At 40.4% G+C, this 19,121-nt stretch overlaps 1 protein-coding gene across 3 annotated transcripts in view; it reads left to right on the top strand.

The window, feature by feature from the left end:
* The first annotated feature begins 1,003 nt into the window (after positions 1 to 1,003).
* LOC112567446 overlaps positions 1,004 to 19,121 on the top strand; it is a 54,441-nt gene continuing 36,323 nt past the window's right edge. For 2 of the 3 annotated variants that reach the window (XM_025244163.1, XM_025244139.1), the window contains exons 1-2: positions 1,004 to 1,825; positions 3,712 to 3,739. The gene's annotated coding sequence lies outside the window, so the exon portion shown is untranslated. The remainder of the gene's footprint in view (positions 1,826 to 3,711; positions 3,740 to 19,121) is intronic. The other variant, XM_025244156.1, reaches the window with a different exon arrangement.

Here is a 19,121-nt window from a genome sequence, read left to right as displayed (position 1 = left end):
ACAGTTTAAATTATTTTTTCTTTGTTTATAACAAAATTTACTTCGGCACTTTCAATGCAATTGTAATTTTAATTAAGTTGTGGTATTAGGCTATTTTTCTGTACCCTTGTATTTTGAACCAGGACAATTAATTTCCCCCTCCTACCCCAGAATCCGTTATGGGCAGGCGCCTGTCGAAATAAAGCAAACATCATTGTCATTGTCATTGTCATTGTCATTGTCATTGTCATTGTCATTGTCGTTGTCATTGCCATTGTCATTGTCATTGTCGTTGTCGTTGTCATCCATTTGTTTCTTCTGATTTGTAGAGAATCGTATAATATCTTGATGTGTTTGAAAGTGTCACCCATGTCATTCGAGACTATTATGAACTCACTGCTCAGATGACATCCAAGTTCCATTTACTCGATTCCCGTGTTTCTGTCTCTTCATCTCCTCCTGCCACTGCTCATGCGTGCAAACTTATCTTCTTATGTTTCTGTCACTTTGAAAAAACTTCGCTAATTTTTTTTCTCTGACCCAGAAAGGATGTTTAAAGTTTCATCCACCGTCGTCCTAACACCTCTGTCACAAACTTCTCCCAGGCTTTGTTGTCCAACAGAATGCTGAATGACAGGAGATTTGGGTTCTGGTGTAAATATTAGGGTAAGAATGATAATATGACTTTTTGTCAATAAAGAAATGATTATAGATTATATTGTCAATGAAGGATTGATTATCGGTTTTACTGTTAAGGAAGGAATAATTATAAGTTCTTTTGTCAAGGAAGGAATAATTAGAAATTCTATTGTTTCGTAATTTGTCAGGACGTGTTTCGCTTCTACCCGACCGATACAATAATGCACTCGCTTCCTTTGATGCATTGTTCTGTCAAGAGTCTTGTAAATATTTTATTCTAGCTATCAGGTTTTTTTTTTCGTTGGGACTGGAAAAAATGTTTGTACTTGTGTGTCTGAAAATATAACGTATATAGTTTGTACTTACACAGATAATACGATACAGGTACAAGCTCGGGATCCATCCAACTCCATCACACACACATATCTTCTCTCTCTGGCTCCTTCTTTCTTTCTCTCTCTCTCTCTCACACATGCACAGGCACGCGCGTACACACATAAAGTGTACAGTAATTCAACCGTTAAAATATGCATGAATACATCCTCCTGACAAAACTCTCTGCTCTCCGAATCCTCCCTCCATCTCTCTCTGTCTTCTGTCTCTCCCCTCCAAAGGAAGGGTATCTTCAAGGCCCACCACTCTAAAGACAGGGGAGGCAAACAACTGCGTCATCGCGGCCGGCAGGGTAGGAGATGGCGATATCAGCTCAATTATCGCCGTTCACGTTTGGTGCAAGATTGCGCGCGTGCCCAGAGCGCTCCAAACATATTGATCTCACGACTTCACAGTGTTGTGCCTGCTGCTAGTGGGGGGAGAGGGGAGGGACACGGGTGTGAGGAGGGAGGGAGCTCGGAGGCCACAGCAGCCACTGTCCCTTTTACAAGCTGAGTTTATAGTTTTATGATCCGCACTGACAGCCATACTTTAGTGGCACTTGTTTCTCGGGACAAGCCAGCCAGGCTGGCCTGTGGCGTCATGCCAGCGCTCAGGATGGCCTCCCTGGTGACACCCAGTCACGTGGCCAGGTGGCAGCCAATGAGAGTGTGAAGAGACGTTCTGCGAACGCCGCAAAGTTGCTGCCAGCCCCCGGTGCGACGAAAGGTCAAAGCCAGAAGCCAGATGAGAGCTGGTCAACATCAAGCACCACACCGGCTCTCTGCTGCAACTTATGGCGACAACAAACTTTACTGGAGTTCTCGCTCTGCTGGTAAGTTTGGCTTCAAGTTTATACATTTACCTGTTTTTACTTCTTTATATGTTACCTGATTTCTACACGAACACCCCCATTTTATTCTTCCACCTACCCACCCATCCTCCTTCTCTTCCACCCCCCCCCTTCCGCTTCTTCCAGTCTGTCTAGTCTTTATCGTTCTGTCTTCATTTCGTCCCTCTTTTATCTCTCCCCTATGTCTTCTTGTTTTTCTTATCAGTTAAAGAACATTTTTTCTCTCTAAACCGATTCTACACTTGAATATGAGTGACAGTCCAGTCAAACTCTTTCTTTCATACATAAAAGTGTCGTATGACCCATTTTTTTCTTAATTTATTTGCCCTTTTATGTCAAGAAAAAAAGTTCTTGGAAGACAAGCTTTTAATTCCCGATGTAGATGTCGGTCACGTGACTATAACAGCATCTCAAACTTTCGATGTGTTGTAAATAATAGATTGAGGATATCTTTCTGCCAAACGCTCAGGATATCTTATTGTATTGCTAACTGCCAATAAGTTTTACTCGATAATAATTAATAGCGCAGGTGAAAGACAAAGATAACTAGAATGTAGTCTCGCCTCACACACACAAGAGTTACTTTTCACATCCTTGCGAACAGGAGTGTTTCGCTAAAAGTACACTCAGTCGTTTGGTTGGAATACTATTGTTGCGAGTAAACATTGATATCGTGTGAAACCAAGCATTTCCACCATTGATTGGGATAAATTTCGTCAGTGGTTTACTCTTACTGATGGCGAGGTCCGCTTGTAAACAAAACCTACATCAGCCTATCACTACATTGGATGGACACCATCACACCTGCTCAGGTATCAGCTCTGACATGCAGGCTCCCAACCACCATAAAAACTTCTGTACTTTATGCTCTCTCATCCGATAACTCAAAAGAAAATAGAAAAATATTGTAAAAGTGTGTTCCGACTAAGAAGTTTCCCGAACTTTTTATATAGAACGCTTCATGTTTATTCGCGAGTGCTGAAGAAAACAAATTGTGTTTTCGGATTTTCGTAATCTCGTTTCCTGACCTAGATGTATCATTTGGTGGTGTTGTTGCACCATCATTTATTCACGATTTTTTTCTTAGTTTGCTCTACTTTGCTTTATGTAAGTCGCTTCTGCTTCTGAAAAAATTAGTTTTGACTTGGATTAGAAATGAACTTGTTAATATTCCTTGTAACATATCAGCAGTCTCGTCACATGTGAAAAATTAGCCATTGTGTTTTGTTGTTAAAATATTATATATGTGAAAATATGATTTTGTCAGACCATGAAATACGAGGATTCAGTGCCGAGAGGATGTTGTAACATTAGTCGGGTGACCTACAGGGGGTAGTTAGGAAGCGAGAGTAAGTAGTTTCCATCGAATGAAATCGGACTCAAGACAAGGTGTCTTGTATTCCAAGTTTTAAATTTTGTCCAGAGCGGTCATTACTCCATGTTTCTTTACCCCCAGAACACCCTTGCCACCGCTTATAAACTACTCTAGAGATAAACAACATCTTGTCCAGATAGTTTTTTTATAACTTCGGAAATAAGACCTTTGTGTTCCCCATGTTGCCCCGGGGCAGCGACTTACCCTCGCTTCATCACCCCGGACCCAGGTAAGGTTTAGAGGGAGAGACTGCATTATATGAGCAATTTATTAAATATATATATATATGAGCAATATATTCATTAGTTATGAGCAATATATTAAAATACTAGATCACTTTGGCCATTGGCTTGGTCTCTGTGAGATATCATAATTGATTTAAACGGATATAGATGACAACTCGTTTTAGACCAAGTGTTCACGAGCAGCATGATTTGTTACAATTCTACAGTTGTATCCTGTGTCAAAGTTAATTTTGCTTCTCGTGTGGCAGGTGGCATTGTTCCAGACTTCACAAGGAAGTGAGTACGATCTGTGTGATGTCAGACATTTTGTGTGAGTGTGACTGAGTGTACAGTGTAAGGATGTGTAATGGTGGTGTGACGTGTAGTGTGGTGTGAGATGTAATGGTGGTGTGACATGTAGAGTGGTGTGACATGTAGAGTGGTGTGACATGTGGTGTGGTGTGACATTTAAAGGTGGTGTGACATGTAATGTGATGTGACATTAGTGGGGTGTGACATGTAGGGTTGTGTGACATGTAATGTGGTGTGACATGCAGGGTGGTGTGACGTTTAAGGCCAGACACCGGTCGAAAAATTGTCAAAAATTTTTCATTTTGGCCATTTTCAGATTACTTCATACTGTCAAAGTTTATCTTTTGTTCTATTCACTCACCAAGTGGTTTTTCATAGAATAATCTAGAAATATGTCTATTTTGTCAATGAAAACATCTACTTCTATCCTATTTACTTTTCCCGAGCGCAGAATTAGCGAGAATAGAGAATGTTTGAGACATAGCAACACACCTCGCCACGTGGGGCAACTGTGTCACATCGTATATCGGTCGAAAGGTCAGGACATGAATTTTCAAACAAAGGCTGAGTCAAAACCCTTAGAAGGCCCCAAGCTATGATACAAGCTCTTTTCTAGACGACACAAAGGGTCGGAACTTCCTTATATGGACGCATGCGTAACATACTTTGCATATAGCCAATCAGAATTCACTAATGCCGACCTAGACGGGGTCATAGGGCACACGAACACGCTTCGGCTGTGCTCGGGTATCCCACAAGGCAACTGTCATGGCCTCCGGATGTATAAACAATGGCGACAGCAAGTCAAAGCTTGTTCTGGGATATTTTCTTTTCTAAGACATTAACGTAATATTAAATGTTTATTGTGACTGTCAGACGCTCATTTCTTCTCACAATACCACGTGCAAAAAAATAAAAACCACGTGGACATTCTTAGACCGTCATAGCAGCTAAAAAAAGTAACTTAGTGAACCGAATTCGGCTGTCGAAAACACCATCAGTCATGTGGTAAGCGAGCTGAAAATAAAGCGAAGTTTTAATTTCTGCTGCAAATCTCGGTAGTAATCAGGACTAGATGCGAACATTTACACATTTGAGTCAACTTGCAATGCTAGTTATTTATGTACTTTGTCAGGAATGTAGGGAAACAGAGCTTACATCATTTGCACAGAAAACAAAGGTTGGGTGGGGGTTGGATGGTCTTACTCCAACCAAATGTAACAAACAGAATGTGAAGACAATTATGTGTAGCATTCTTAACAAACAATGAAAACTGCTATCTAGTCAAGTTTGAAGCCATTCAGTGTCTAGAGAGCACATCATTGTCAGCCCCTAAAAGGCCAGACAGCTATAGTGCTTTTCCCAGAAATCTTTGACAGAAAATAAGATACCCCCTAGCCACAAAAATCAACCATCTTTAATCCATGTGACTACAGAGGTAATTCATAAAATAATCCTAGCATACAGAGGAACAGAACATGAGCAGCTGCTTAAATTCTGGTGCACTCAGTGATGTATCTCTAGATTTCATGAATAGGTTATTCTTATTCCTATTTGCCCCCAGTATAGCATAGGGCTGCAAGAATTGGTTATACTCCCCTATAAGCTGTTGAAATAATTTCTTTAATTGATGTTCATCCCATCACCCTGCAACTGAAGGCTAAGAAAGATGAGAGTGTTTCCTACTAATGCTGCTACTTCAGTAGATGCTCGCAAAATTGAAGCAATATGCGACATCATCACTAAATGTTAGATAGCAAAAGACCAAAGATGGCAAAAACCATGAAGCTAGTGGACACTGAACTTTTATATAACTAACTAAACCTATAACTGTGTTTCTCAATGTTTGCAAACACCATTGTTGTTATTACTGTGCATTTCTCTGAAGCCTGGTCAGCAGTTGGGTAGACAACACAACCATGTTGACTTTTCTAAAAGTGAATAAAATAATTAATTTTATTAGTAATGTTAAAGTTATATGTAGTAACACATTGAAAGATGGTTATATTTTTCATTCAGCAGGTAAATTACATGAAAGGCTTAGATAAAACAAAGTTACTAAGCTTGATATTTCTGCTCGCGCTTTTTCCGTTCATTGTTTTTGTTACAGTTTGTTTACTTAAAATCCCTATAACTTTATATTGACATGTGATACAGGCCTAAAATTTGAATGAAGTTTTCTTCATACATATGTAAACATTTCAGTGAGAGCTTTTTAAAAAATATTTAGTGTTAGTAGTTACTAAGCTTTCACTTTGTTTTCCTTCGCCTTTTCAGTTTCTTGTTTTAGTAAGCTTGTTTAGTTCAAAAGCTTATAACTTTATATTGGCATGTGATACAGGCCTAAAATTGGGTTGAAGTTTCTTTATTCATATTTAAACATTTCTATGAGAGCTTTTAAAAAAATATTGAGTAGTTTAGAAGTTACTAAGCTTTAAGTTTTTCTTTCCGCGATTTCTCAGTTCCTTGTTTTGGTTAGAGACTGTTTACTTCAAAGCTACTCCTTCTTTTGACAAGAGATATAGATCTGCAATTTGGTTGAGCTTTTCTTCATACAAATTTAAACATTTCTATGATAGATTTTTAAAAATTACTTAGTAGTTTGGTAGTTATACCGTTTTACATCAAAATTTTCTTAAAATTTAACACACTTTTTTACAAAAAAAATTATAAAAAAAAAAACTAAGAGGAATTCGCAAATTCTTTATCATAGAAATGTAGATCTGTCTTTTAGGTAACTATTTCAAAAAGAATTTTGAGTCTACTCACAAAATTGAAGAAGTTTTTAGCTTTTAAAATTGTTTGTTTTGGCGCCATTTTGGATTGTTTCCATGGCAACCGATAGCGCGACGAGTGCAGTAAAACCATTTTTTGAAACTTCATTCAAGGGCTAAATAGCTGATACAAAAAAATCCGCGCTATCCCGTGAAACAAAAAAATTTTTTTTTTTTTCGACCGGTGTCTGGCCTTAAGGGGGTTTCAACATGTAACGACAGTGTCAGGGTGGTGTGGCATTTACGATTTACAGGACTGCTAGTTGGCTTCAAATACGAAATGTCTTACGAGTATGATATTCTCTACAGTGAATCCTCAGTGCCTAGGACAGTAGTGTTTCATAGTATGTTTCAGATAAATGAGGGTCGTAACCAAACACCTCTACTCCGATTTGTAACTATTCTCGGCAAAGTTTACAAAATTATTTTCTGAAAAATATACACCTTGGTCACATGTGTGTCTTTTGTTCATGAAGCTCTCCGCCTTGGCTAGCTATTCTCACGATGGGTAGGCTTCAATGTTTAGAAAAGATTCGCGAAGATAACATATCTCGATAAACAAATAACTAAACAAACAAGCAGAGAAGCAAAATGCGCTGCTATACAAATAAACAAAACAACAATATGCCCAGATATGTATGTGTGTGTATGAGAGTTGAAGAAAGACAAATCCGACATATCTATAATAACCACAATAGACAATCGACATTTTGAGTAGTTCTTAGTTCAGATTCACTAAAGGATAAAACACCTACAGGTATCTTTTTTTTGTAGAAATGAACGATTTTTATTTTTCTATTCATTACTTTCGCTTTAAAGTAAAGTTATTTTGCGTCCTTTAGCTAAGTTAACCAACTTCCGAGAACAGAAATTGTCAGTTTGTCCAACACTTTTGACACCTAAGAAAATATGGGGGAATGAAACTCCCCCACTACCAAATCCCTCGGAGAAGAATGATGATCGAGATAAAGAAGAAAGCTAAATAATTACAGATAGTAAAAATTAACAAAAGCAGAAAAAGCTGGCAAAGAGGTTAAGCGCATGTACGATGGAGAAAGAGAAAGTCTTGTCAAAGCTCGTTTGTCGACGAGCACTCTTACAGACTCATTCTCCAAACAATTAGGTTGTTCATCATTCAGCGACAAGTACCCGGGTTGTTGTTATCACAAGAAGAACCCTCCACTTGCCTGGACTCCAGATATCAAGTTGGCCTTTTAAAATGTTTGCGTTACTAACGCACTCGGGTGGCAGACAGAGCGTCTGTGTATCGACATTGTGATGCTCCTACCCTCCACCCCAACCCTTCTATCATCGTCATCCTCTCATCTCTTTGTCCTAAACATTTTAACACTCACCACGTCTGTTTACATTTACTTCAGTTTACTATAAACTGTATTTATATAATAAAAACCACCCATACATTATTACATCTGTCCTTGTATCCCTGTCTGTCATTTTTACATCTCTCTTTCCTTTTCTTTTGTCCGTCCGTCTGACTGTCTGCAAACATTGGCACACTACCCTATTCCAAGCAAAGTCTGTGCGATCGAACTCCGTTCTGTATCATCTTACTTGTGACTAGGACTTTGAAAGCTGTGCCACCGATGAAATCGCCGATAACTTGCGCGGCGAGTTCAAAGACAAAAGACCGAGGCAAATCAATCACGTGAACGAACGCTGATCGATCTCCACTGCACTCGCGTAACTCGTCCTGGCCTGAAGTCGTCGGACCAGTCGCCTCAAGTACCCGTCACACCAACTGTATTCCACATCACCCGTCACCCCGATACCCGGCCTTAAGCACCCGTCACACGATCACAACACTTGGTGAAGAGCGGGCGCTCGGAGTTCAGATCTTGTCTTTGGATGACTGTCGAGGGCTTGCTACGAGTACTTCGGTTTTACCACCCTCCTTGTTATCATTCCTAGCTCCCCCGCTCCCAGAAATCGTTGGCAGGTGGAAGCACTTTCCTGGTAAATAAACCTACCAACCTGGCGGGCGTCGACCCCTGAGCATTCCGTTTGTCGAAGACCCGAGTGGTTCATATTTCTAGAGGAGATTAGCGTGTAAATATGTACACGTGGCAGAATATTATAGTAGCTTTACCTTCACCAAGCTGGGGATGGTGAACTTTTGAATCTGGACAGTCAATAGGATCGAAGATTGAGCTGAACAAGGTGCAGAGATACCCGCTTTTGTTTTACCGCTAGAAGTAGTTAATCATGCACCCAGACAGAGATAGATAGATAGATAGATAGATAGATAGATAGATAGATAGATAGATAGATAGATAGATAGATAGATAGATAGATAGATAGATAGATAGATAGATAATGTTCTCTGCGAGGTTGTTACTGTGAATGAGAGAGGGCCTTTAAGCATTGTCTGTGAAGGTGTCATTAAGCTACCTGGCTTGTAATAATGTCTTTTTATTTCATTTCATTTCTATTATTATTCCCTTGAGGAATAACTTTTAGTAAACAATCCTATTTCTCTTCTCTTTCTCTGCACATCGTGGGGATGTGATGAAAGCCATGAACAGGAACTTTATTCAGGTATTGCCGAGCTTTGATGAGTGCTGCCATTCACATCAGACCACCTCTTGACCAACCGGAGTTATTTACATTTCATTTAGACTACCCAAGTCGCTACAATAGTTTTATTTGTTGTGTAGAAATTCGTGTTATGTATGACACAACTAATGCACGTCCTCTTATGGGAAAATAGTATCTCACTCAATGTTGCACAATCATTAGAAAAATTTTTTTGCATCCCACAAGTTCTGTAGTAAACAAATACGAGGTTCGGAAAAATGTCGGTATGCACCTTTTTTTTTTTTTTTTTTTTTGACTAATGTGATTTTACTTCTAAAACATTTTTTCTTTTCTATTTCAACCAAAAGTTCTTATGGATGTGCAGTTGATATTATTGCACATATACAGCGAAAGTAAGTTTACAAATCGTCTGATGCTAATCTCATCCTTCACTTTTTAACCTCTCAGAAACAGAAGTGTGTCTAAGACTGCAGCAAGTCGTTTAAGAATAATACAAAAATACTGCATTAAATGTTGATGAAAGCATCTCAGTCAGAAATCGATTCAGCAAGTACTAAATTTCCAGAAAGCCATTAGCTTTGTTGTGAATAAATCCGGAACACAGGCCGGTGGCAGTGCGTCCAGCGGTTATATACCTGTGTGTTTACCTGTGTGGCAGCAGTAACGCGATGGAGAGATTTCCTTTGACAGGTGAAATCAATTCCTGCTCGTCACCTATCCGGTGCGAACTTGACTGCGAGAGGAGGAGGAGGAGGAGGAGGGAGCAGGAGAGTAAAATACAGTTTTACAGGGAGGATCATCCAGTATCCCTGTATGTTAATGTCACAGTATGGATGAAAGGATGAACAGAGAAGTTCCTTTCATTAATTCCACTGCTCGCGTGTGCAGGTGCCTGTGTGTGTGTGTTTGCATGATTACACATACTAAAGCATTATTTTGGGTGCATTTGGCGGGAAATGTGGGGATAATGTGTAGGGCGTCTATTTCTACTAATAAAATGAAAATACAAATTAATGTTCTTAAATAAATAAATTTTGGGGTTGGTGGATTTTTGTTTGCTTGTTTGTTTGTTTGGTTGTTTTGCTTTTTTAGTTTTTAGGTTATTTTTTTTTATTTTTGTCTGTTTGGGCTTTTGGTCGAGGTTGTTGTTTTTTTTTTTTGTCGTTGTTGTTGTTGTTGTTTTTGTTGTTGATTTTGTTTTGCTACTTGTTTTGTTTTGGAAATGTTTAGTTGTTTGGTTGTTATTTTTGTTTGGAATTTTATGTTGTTGTTTGCTGTTTTGTTGGCTTTGGTTGTTTTTGTTTGGCTGTATAATTGTTGTTTTGGTTTCGTTTTAGTTTTTTATTGTTTGTTTGTTTGTTTGTTTTGTCCAGATGTTTTGTTATAAGGCAATTTTTGCTTTTGTCGTTTCGTTTTGGTCGCTTTTGCTTGTGAATGTTTTTTTTCACGTTTTTATAATAAATTTACATAATTATTTTGACTTCTGTTCTTTTAAAATAAACTTGCAGTCTGTTTGCCTGCCTGTCTGCCTTTATTTTTCCGCGATTCCGTTCTCTGCCCGTGTCTGTCATCATCTGCGTTTCCTACAAACTGCGTGAACACCTTTCCTCGGCAAGTCACGGCACCGAGCGAAATGTCGGCCAGCAAATGTTTGTAAAATGATAACAGAAGAAAGCAATCATCAACACCATCTTCCTTTAACATTTACTTTGTGACCACATATCATGCTCTTGCGTAGGCCTGTTGACTACTGCACTGATCACGTGACCAGCACGTGACGCAGCAGTTTTGCTGCCACCTTCTGTCCCTGTGACAGCCTCCACATCGCATGTGACTCCGCTTTTGATCAGATTTTCTTCGCTTTCTTCTCTCCTTAGAACCACACTGTTAGCACACAGTAGATATTCAAGATGTGTTTACTCAGTATAATACATCCACGTACGAAGCTCATAATCATTTGTTTTCTTTTGCAACCATGAAAGGATTTTGATTGTCTCCTAGTCTTTGTCAGTATTGTGTACTTGTCACAATGACAGTGACAATGACAATGACTGGACAACTCTGGATTCAAATCTGTGCCATACATTTCCTTATGAAGACATAAAAACTTATTTCAGTTACAAATTAGGTGAGGTGTGTGTGTGCGATATTTGATAATAAGAGAAAGCTGAGGGATTTTGTTTTACTAGCAAAAACCGAAGAGAACTAAAAAAAGTTCGTTTATACTTAAAAAAGCCTCAGAGTGATCTGATTATACTAACATAAAATGAATATTGTTAAAAAAAACTCTGCTGAAAAGAGAAAACTACTTTTAGAGGAATTTGTTTTCTCTAATAAAAGAAAATGATATCCTTCCGGTGTTTTGAAAAACAAATGTCGACCATGAACTAAGAAGAGTTGACATGATTAAATAAACATTTGATCGTGAAGACTAAGGGTATGGACTGTAAAAACACGAAATTAATGTCAGAAGTGGTGTTCAGTTTAAAAAAAAATGTGCCTCGTTTTCTTAAAAGCAATCGCAATGTCGTATGGGAAGGAAGATAACACGCGTTCGTACAAATCAGCCAAGGATCCCACAATGAGGTTCAAATCAGCCAAGGATCCCACAATGAGGTACAAATTAGCCAAGGATCCCACAATGAGGTACAAATCAACCAAGATCCGCACAACTGCTGTGTTTTCTTTGTCCATGAGCACCCCGCTGCACGCTGGGATTTTTAAAGAAGTCTTTTAAATAAAAGTCTTAAAAAGGTTTCCATAAAACCACTCTATGGCAACAGCACAGCCTCAGCCTCAAGCCTTTACCATGTAAAGTGATGCCGATTTACGCCAGGCACACACAAGTTTTCAAAAAAAGATTTCGATTCAATCCCAGAGAATGCAGGAAGCAATATCCTGCCCGGTGTTTCCATTGTCCTCCGGGTTTGTTCATTTCGTGGCTTTCTTCACCTCCAACAGCACGACCTAATGCATCTCGCGTGCTGCTCGCCGTCTCGTCGTTGATGCTGGAGGAAATACCTTAAAATGTGTTCGATGACCGGTTCGATGAGTAGGCTTTAAAGGTGTATTAGGTTGCAATTTTAGCCTACTGCCTAGGTTCACTCTGCAGAAATATCTTCCCTGGGTTATTTAATGCACGCCTATAAACATCATCATGCCCACCAACACACATTAGGGTTGGTTTCATTTGAAGCCTGAAAAATAAGTCTCAAGTCGCCGGTCTCAAGTGCAAGTCGACTTCGTTGTCTGGTTGTAAAAGTTGATTTGAGACCAATGCCTTGTGAGACATTAATGCACACAAGTCAACAAAGATTTCAAATAGTTAAACCGAAAAAACGGTGTTTCTTCTTGCAAACAAACGCAGTTGAGTGTGGGAAGGGCGATAACCTGCGTTCGTGTGTCCGAAGTTCGACTTAAAATGTCACATTGTCCATGGATACCTTGTCAAGACTTCCACCAATACAAGACCTGGGACCATATAACATACCAGTGGACCAACCTAAGGCCATGACCTCTTTCTGTGAATTATAATTTTTGTAGCTATTTAGAACTCAAGTGAGACATTCATTCAAACTTGGGGTAGAAGTATCTTGCATTGAGTTGTACCCAGGGATGAGACAAATTGCACTATACTAGGTCTTTGAGTTTGAAGGTTCGCCGAGACGTGTCCAGGTAGCCGCGCTGCACTCTGCGGTCCAACCTGCTTCTCGCCCAGCGCCAGATGGAGAACAATAGGCGGTAAAACACGCCATGGAAGGGATCGGCGGCTGGACCCCGCTGCTGTGGTAACCCTCCACGCAAATCAATGGCTGGCCATTTTACAAGGCACGGCTGTTGTTTTTTATGGATCATACAGGGCTGCTGTCGGTGGGAAAAATCTTCGCCGATTGATTGGACCTTAGACCTGGCGAGTCGGTCAAACGTGACGTAAATACCGCCACCTCTTCTTGTCCACCCCTCGCCTCAACCCCACCCCTTCTTGTCCCCTCGACCCCACCCCTCCTTGTCCTCCTCAACCCCACCCCTCTTGTCCTCCTTCCCTCAATCCCACCCTTCTTCTGTAAGCAATGGAACTTGGCTTTGAGGGGACGTGTGCGGTTCCCGACGGACAAGAAAATAAAATTAGGTGTGGGTCAGCCGAGAGCTGCTGTAGCCACCCGTTCTTGGTTTGGGACTGGTGATGGAGAGAAAGAAAACTTTAATCTGACAGGTACAAGGGACGGTTTAAATCAGCACCTGGGTGGTGAGCGCGGGCTGAACGATGACTGAGGTGTTCGAACTCGTTGTTGGTACCTGGGTGTTGCCGGCCTCGCATTAATTTTGTTGGTGGGAGGGAGGTTGAAGAGTGGAAAAGGGGATGCGTGGGTGAGGTCAAGCCAAGTAGACAAGGTCGGGTGGTGTAAAGATTCGAAACATTAAGTCTGTTTGCATGTCACTAGTCTTTGCTTCTGACCTTCTTTCTCTTGTTGTCCCACTTCTCTCATTCACCCGCTAACCTTTGTTTGTTTCTCTTTTTCTGTCTCCCCATCACACCTCTCCTTTCTTTCTTTTCTACTCGCCTTTCTCTCTCTCTCTCTCACACACACACATTTTCTTCGTCTATCTAGTGAACTTATCTCTCGCTGCTATTTATTTCATCCTGGTCTCCCATTGCTGTGATCTCACCAGTCACCACCCGACTAAGGTCCAGCATTTCCAAGCCGGCGATGAGGTTTGTGTGTAATGAATAATATTGTTTCTCTTCAAATAAAGGTCGGTAAAAAGATCCGTGTGAATATGCTCGCGCATGTATGTAGATGTAGGGATGTGCATGTCTGGATACGTGTGTGTGTGTGTGTGTGGATTTGTGTGCGTGTGAATGAAAGCATATCTGTGAATGTGTGTGTGTGTGTGTGTGTGTTGTAAGTAAGCCTGTAAATCTTTTCTACCGTTTTAGAAACCTATTAATAGTATCGGTTCTGTGTCGGAAAAGTTTCAATACATACTACAAAAATTGCCTCAATGCCACATTTGTAATTAAAAAAAGCAGTCCAATTGGCAACACATGTTAAACGATCAAAATGTTGCCCTAAATTACAAACCATGGGTCAAGGTTTAAGGTGTTTCTTGAGTTCTAGCATCATAAATGTAACTGAAAGAAAGCCGGCTTCATGTCCTGTCTTCCTTCTTGTCTTCTCATGTTCCTGCTACTCTCCCCGAAACATTCAACTAGTCTCCAACAACCTTGACAATATCACCATAGACCAGCAAAAGGCACCTTTAACTTAAAATACGATTTGCAATGAGGATTATCTCAACAATTTAGAATGCTGGGTAATTGCTAAAGTGATTTGTGATGATAAATTTTACGAAGCGCCAGAGAGGACTAATTCCGGTTTTTTATTTATTTTCTTTTTTATTATTATTTTTTATTTGCTGGAACCTAGCTACCAAGGAGAGCAGCAGCTGGGTCTGTAGGCGGATAATCTTCCCTGATTGCCGTGCAGGCGCCTGGTGCCGAAAGAAAAATAAGCCAAACCTTTTATTTTGCGTTGATTGGCCTCACGATTCTCTCCCTTTGCCCTCCCCCTTCCCCCGCATTCCGCGGTGGTGAAGTTGGTGACGACGACTGATGTGACGACCGCAAGTGCTCTCAGCTCTCCGCAAATTTGGTGCAATTTCCAGGTGAAATCAATAAACCAATAAGTGTTCACCACACGTACGAAACACTCATTCGTCGTTTTCCTCTGTTATCACCATGCGATGAGGTTCACCTCGGACACCCTCGCCTGGCTTCTCGTGACTAGGAAGCAATTAATTGTGAATTTAAAAAGGTGAAACTATAAGTACACAGGTGATGTCAGGTGATGACTTAAGCAGACGTTAGTTTTCTTTTTTTTAATAGTATTTATTGTTATCGTTGAATTTTCCCCCAAACTGAACATATTTTTTTGGGGGGTAGAAGGTGTTGATGTGATGAGATTTTTTCTTAATTTTTGCTGTTGATGTACGAGAAACACAGTTTCGTCGACTATTTGTCAGATCATTCGTGTTCTGAATGGTGTTTATACTTTTGTAATTCACGCTTGTAATTGAAGTACCACTTGGACTGGAAAATGGATTAGCTCGCCAACCACTCCATCAGCTTGTGTTTAATCTGAGCACGTGAGGCCCGAGGTATGAGCAACAAACAACAAGCCAACATTTTATAACAAACAACGCAGTATCAGGACATGTAAACTACAAACCCCACTCTAGGGTATTGTCGTCTGTCAATCATTACTTTAAATGATCAGTCCCATTGTTTCAGTTTGCAAGTTTTTTTAATGTTCCCTGGAGGATAGCTTCCTCCACAAAACACGAATTTCGCAGTGACTAGCTACTAACATGCGAAACTTGATTGTCAGTCTGGTGGCGTTTATTTACTCAGGTGCCAAACACTGGCAAGGGGCTCGTTCTAGCTTAAAATTCCTGTTTGAGTGTGCAAACAAACTTCTTTACAGCACTTGTCAACGATGATTGTTATCCCACAAACATTTTATACAGACTGTATTTACAATAATCACCGTGGAGAGTCCACAACGTCTTGCTACGTCTTTTTTACGGTTGTAAGCCGTTGTACGATTGTTTCAGCTGCCAGGAGGGAATTCATCCTATCCACAACTTTTAGCTAATCGGAGTTAATCACTAATTTAAACCCTCGAAAGAAACAGTGCTACATCATTGGTTTATTAAACTACATACATTATTTATGGCTCAGAACTTCTTTATAAACTTTACTTTCTTTCTAAAGAAACTCTTTTCTTTGCCGTTTTGGAATTCTTTTGTCATTTACATTTTGTTCATTTGATTGGTTCTGGGCTCTGTATCGGGTAGATTCTCTTATTGATGTTTCGATACTTGGCCACGTGCTTTATTGTGAACAGAATTTCCCTCAGACCACGAAAAAAAAAGACCAGTTTATCTCGTTTTACGAGTGTCGGTGCAGTTTATGGTGTTGAACATAGACATGTTCACACCGCCATGTTTCGTTCTGCTCAGTGAAGCAAAGCATTGTCGTCTGACAACATGGTCTGCTTTTGTTGACTGAGCTCCATGAGAGTAAACAAGTGAGGACAACAGTGCACGTGCTTCGTTATGGTTGGGTGAGCGGCGGTCCTTTCATCTGTCAAGTATTGATGATGATGATGATGATGATGATGATGATGATGATGATGATGAGGAGGAGGAGGAGGAGGAGGAGGAGGAGGAGGAGGATGTAATTGCCTCAGATAGCATTCTCTCCTTCACTTCCAAAGACTTCTCTGTTCATGGATGACTTGTTCTACCCCAGGTTCTGGGTTTGGCTTCAGACTCATAAATAAGTCACTGCCTTCTCACATCCATTCATCTAGATTTTCTTTCAACATCTACCTGGTCATTGTTAGGAGCGATAAGCTCTAAACACAATCCAAAACCGTTTGAGTTTCTGATATACAATCCCTAAGGACTATTCAGGGGACAAAATCAATGTGAATATTACTCAGTCATCGTTTACACTTTGTTAACGGCTTTGCTGTGAAAAAATCTCACAGGAACTTTTTTTCACCCTTTCCTGCTCTCTACTAGAATAAATACAATAATATTTTTTGTCGGCGGTTGAGTGCGAGACACAGCGCCTAGAAACTGTTGAATTTAAAACTTATTACTGTCTTTTGTTAGAAGAGGTTCTAGCAACGGCTGAAAGAAAGAAAGGGGGTAGGAGATATATTTATATAACAACACATATTGTGTCACATGATGAAGCTATTCAGTTGCGAGTGTTACAATGTTACCATAGCAACCATACAGCTGTCATCAGTCTGCTTCTGTTCTCAACTCGCTTTCTCTGTATTAGCATCAGGTGGAGTGTTTACAGCAGTCTTGTTTTATGTTTCTGGTTGATTCTATATTAATGGGTTAGCTTTCTTGCTTCTGACTTTTCAACACAGCTACCATATTGATTCGCTTTGTTTGTTGTTTGTCAACATTGTGTGTAGTCATGCTTGCCCGTGTGGAATTTATGGAATATACCCCTTCCTCCACCCGTTTAGTCCTCGTGAGGACGACTGGGGACATCCGACAGTTCTGGTACGAAATGGTGTCCATACTTGTGACAACGACTGTGGATGAAATGCTATCTCGGGGATTGTAATTATTTGTGTACGGATGTCGATGGGACACACTCAGGTAAATGTAAAAAGGAAATCAACATGGCGGCGACATGGTGGGACTGTCATCGCTCAGCAGGACACGGAGAGAACCACTTGCCACTTCGTTTAGCCTGACCGTTATGCTGACATTGAAAGGGTTTGAATTTGAATATTCCAGCTGTGAAAGTGAGAACTTTTCAAACAATAATTGCAGCACATCCCCTAAATAACTGGGACATGTCCGGACTGTCAGGAAACAAAGAGAATCGCTTTGCCACTTCACTCAGCCCCACGATTCATGTTGGTCTCACTATTAAGCTGAGTGACCCTTGATGACAGATTGATTTTAAACTTTATCGATGTCATCCTCAGAACGGACCTAATGGTGCAAAGCGAGAGAGAGCTCACTTTTTAGTTTGTTTCTGTATTTAGAAAGTTTTTAGAAAGCCTTGAGAAGAGGGATTTGAACGCATTCTGTTTTTCTGTCAATGTATAGTTTCTATAGTGTGGTCTGTACATTCTGTCCAGCTCTGTAAGTCAAACAGTAATACAAAAGTACATGACCAAATTTTTATATACTACAGTAGTGAAATAAATAAAATAAAAAGCCAGTCAGGGGGAGAAAAAATGGAGAATACCTTAGTAACCTGTTTTAAAAGTATTTCTCTTTTTCTCTCTCTCTCTCTGCTTGATAATCCAAGACAATTTATCTGGAATTTTAAACAGTTTGAGAAAATGGAGTGTGACTCTATAGCGAGAATATCCTGATGTAGCAAAGAAAATTGTATATAGGTCCAGGAAGTATATTATTCTGAAATAGAGATTTCACGCAGCAATAAAATACGCTGTTGTGGTGCTTATGTATAAAATTCTGTTCTAGTGCTAGAATTCTAATATTTTGCTAAAACTCTGCTTTCACTGGTGTTGATCACGTGCTGTCGGCCATTTGAGAGCCTGGGGTAGCCCCGAGGGCTTAGTGTGTATTGATCAAGTTTGGCGTCGGGTGGACTACAGTAGTCCGTGGCAGCAACCCAGCCACCCGTTCCTACAAGCTACAGCCACGGGGTAGGGTGTCTGAAAACCTAACGAAACATTTCCAGACAATAAATTAAATCAAGATAGCATCTTTGCACACAAATTCATGCCTCCACATACAAGTACACACAAATATAAAACACACACACAAACATACACAATCACACGCTACCTATGAGAGGAGGATATTCAAAGGGGGGGGAGGAGAAAACCTACAGTACCCAGAAAAACTCTTCACCAGCTCCCCATGGTATCTAAACTCAGGACATCATCATTCCCATTCAGGTGACGACTAGCAAGCGCTTCACCGCTGAGCTACTCGGGATCCTCTATCATCGGTGATTAACGACGATCCTCGTGTCTCTCCTCCATGCAGTCGGTTATTCTTGTCTGATGGAGTCTAGAGTTATGTCCTTTTTAATTCTCACCATCGTCGTCAGGTTTCACTACAAGTGCCGACACTTAACGATTAGTTGGGAGGAACTGAGAAACACCCACAAACAGCGCTGACACCTGCAGGGGGCGGGCAGACAACTCCCTCATGTACACACACAGGATCGCACGCAAGGATGCACTCGTTAGCTGACAAGAGTAATGGTGGGAGGCTGGAGGGTACATAGCCAAACAACTATAAACCTCGAGGTGACACATTCATTGGTTACAGAAACACGGAGGTTGGGTCTGTGACGAAAGCAAATGGATTTTTGTAATTTTTTATAAAACTTGAAATGCGACTGGATTGGACGAGAATTCGTTTGTCATCACGTGACAAAGGTAACGTTGGTCCTGTACTACATGTAGTCGCTTGTTGGTGAGGGAGACGATGGAGATCACACTACTCGGAGGCTG

This window comes from Pomacea canaliculata, linkage group LG1, assembly GCF_003073045.1.
Source record: "Pomacea canaliculata isolate SZHN2017 linkage group LG1, ASM307304v1, whole genome shotgun sequence".
Lineage (NCBI taxonomy): Eukaryota > Metazoa > Mollusca > Gastropoda > Architaenioglossa > Ampullariidae > Pomacea > Pomacea canaliculata.
Note: the sequence above shows the minus strand (reverse complement) of the source record. Positions and strands in the feature narration are given on the sequence as shown.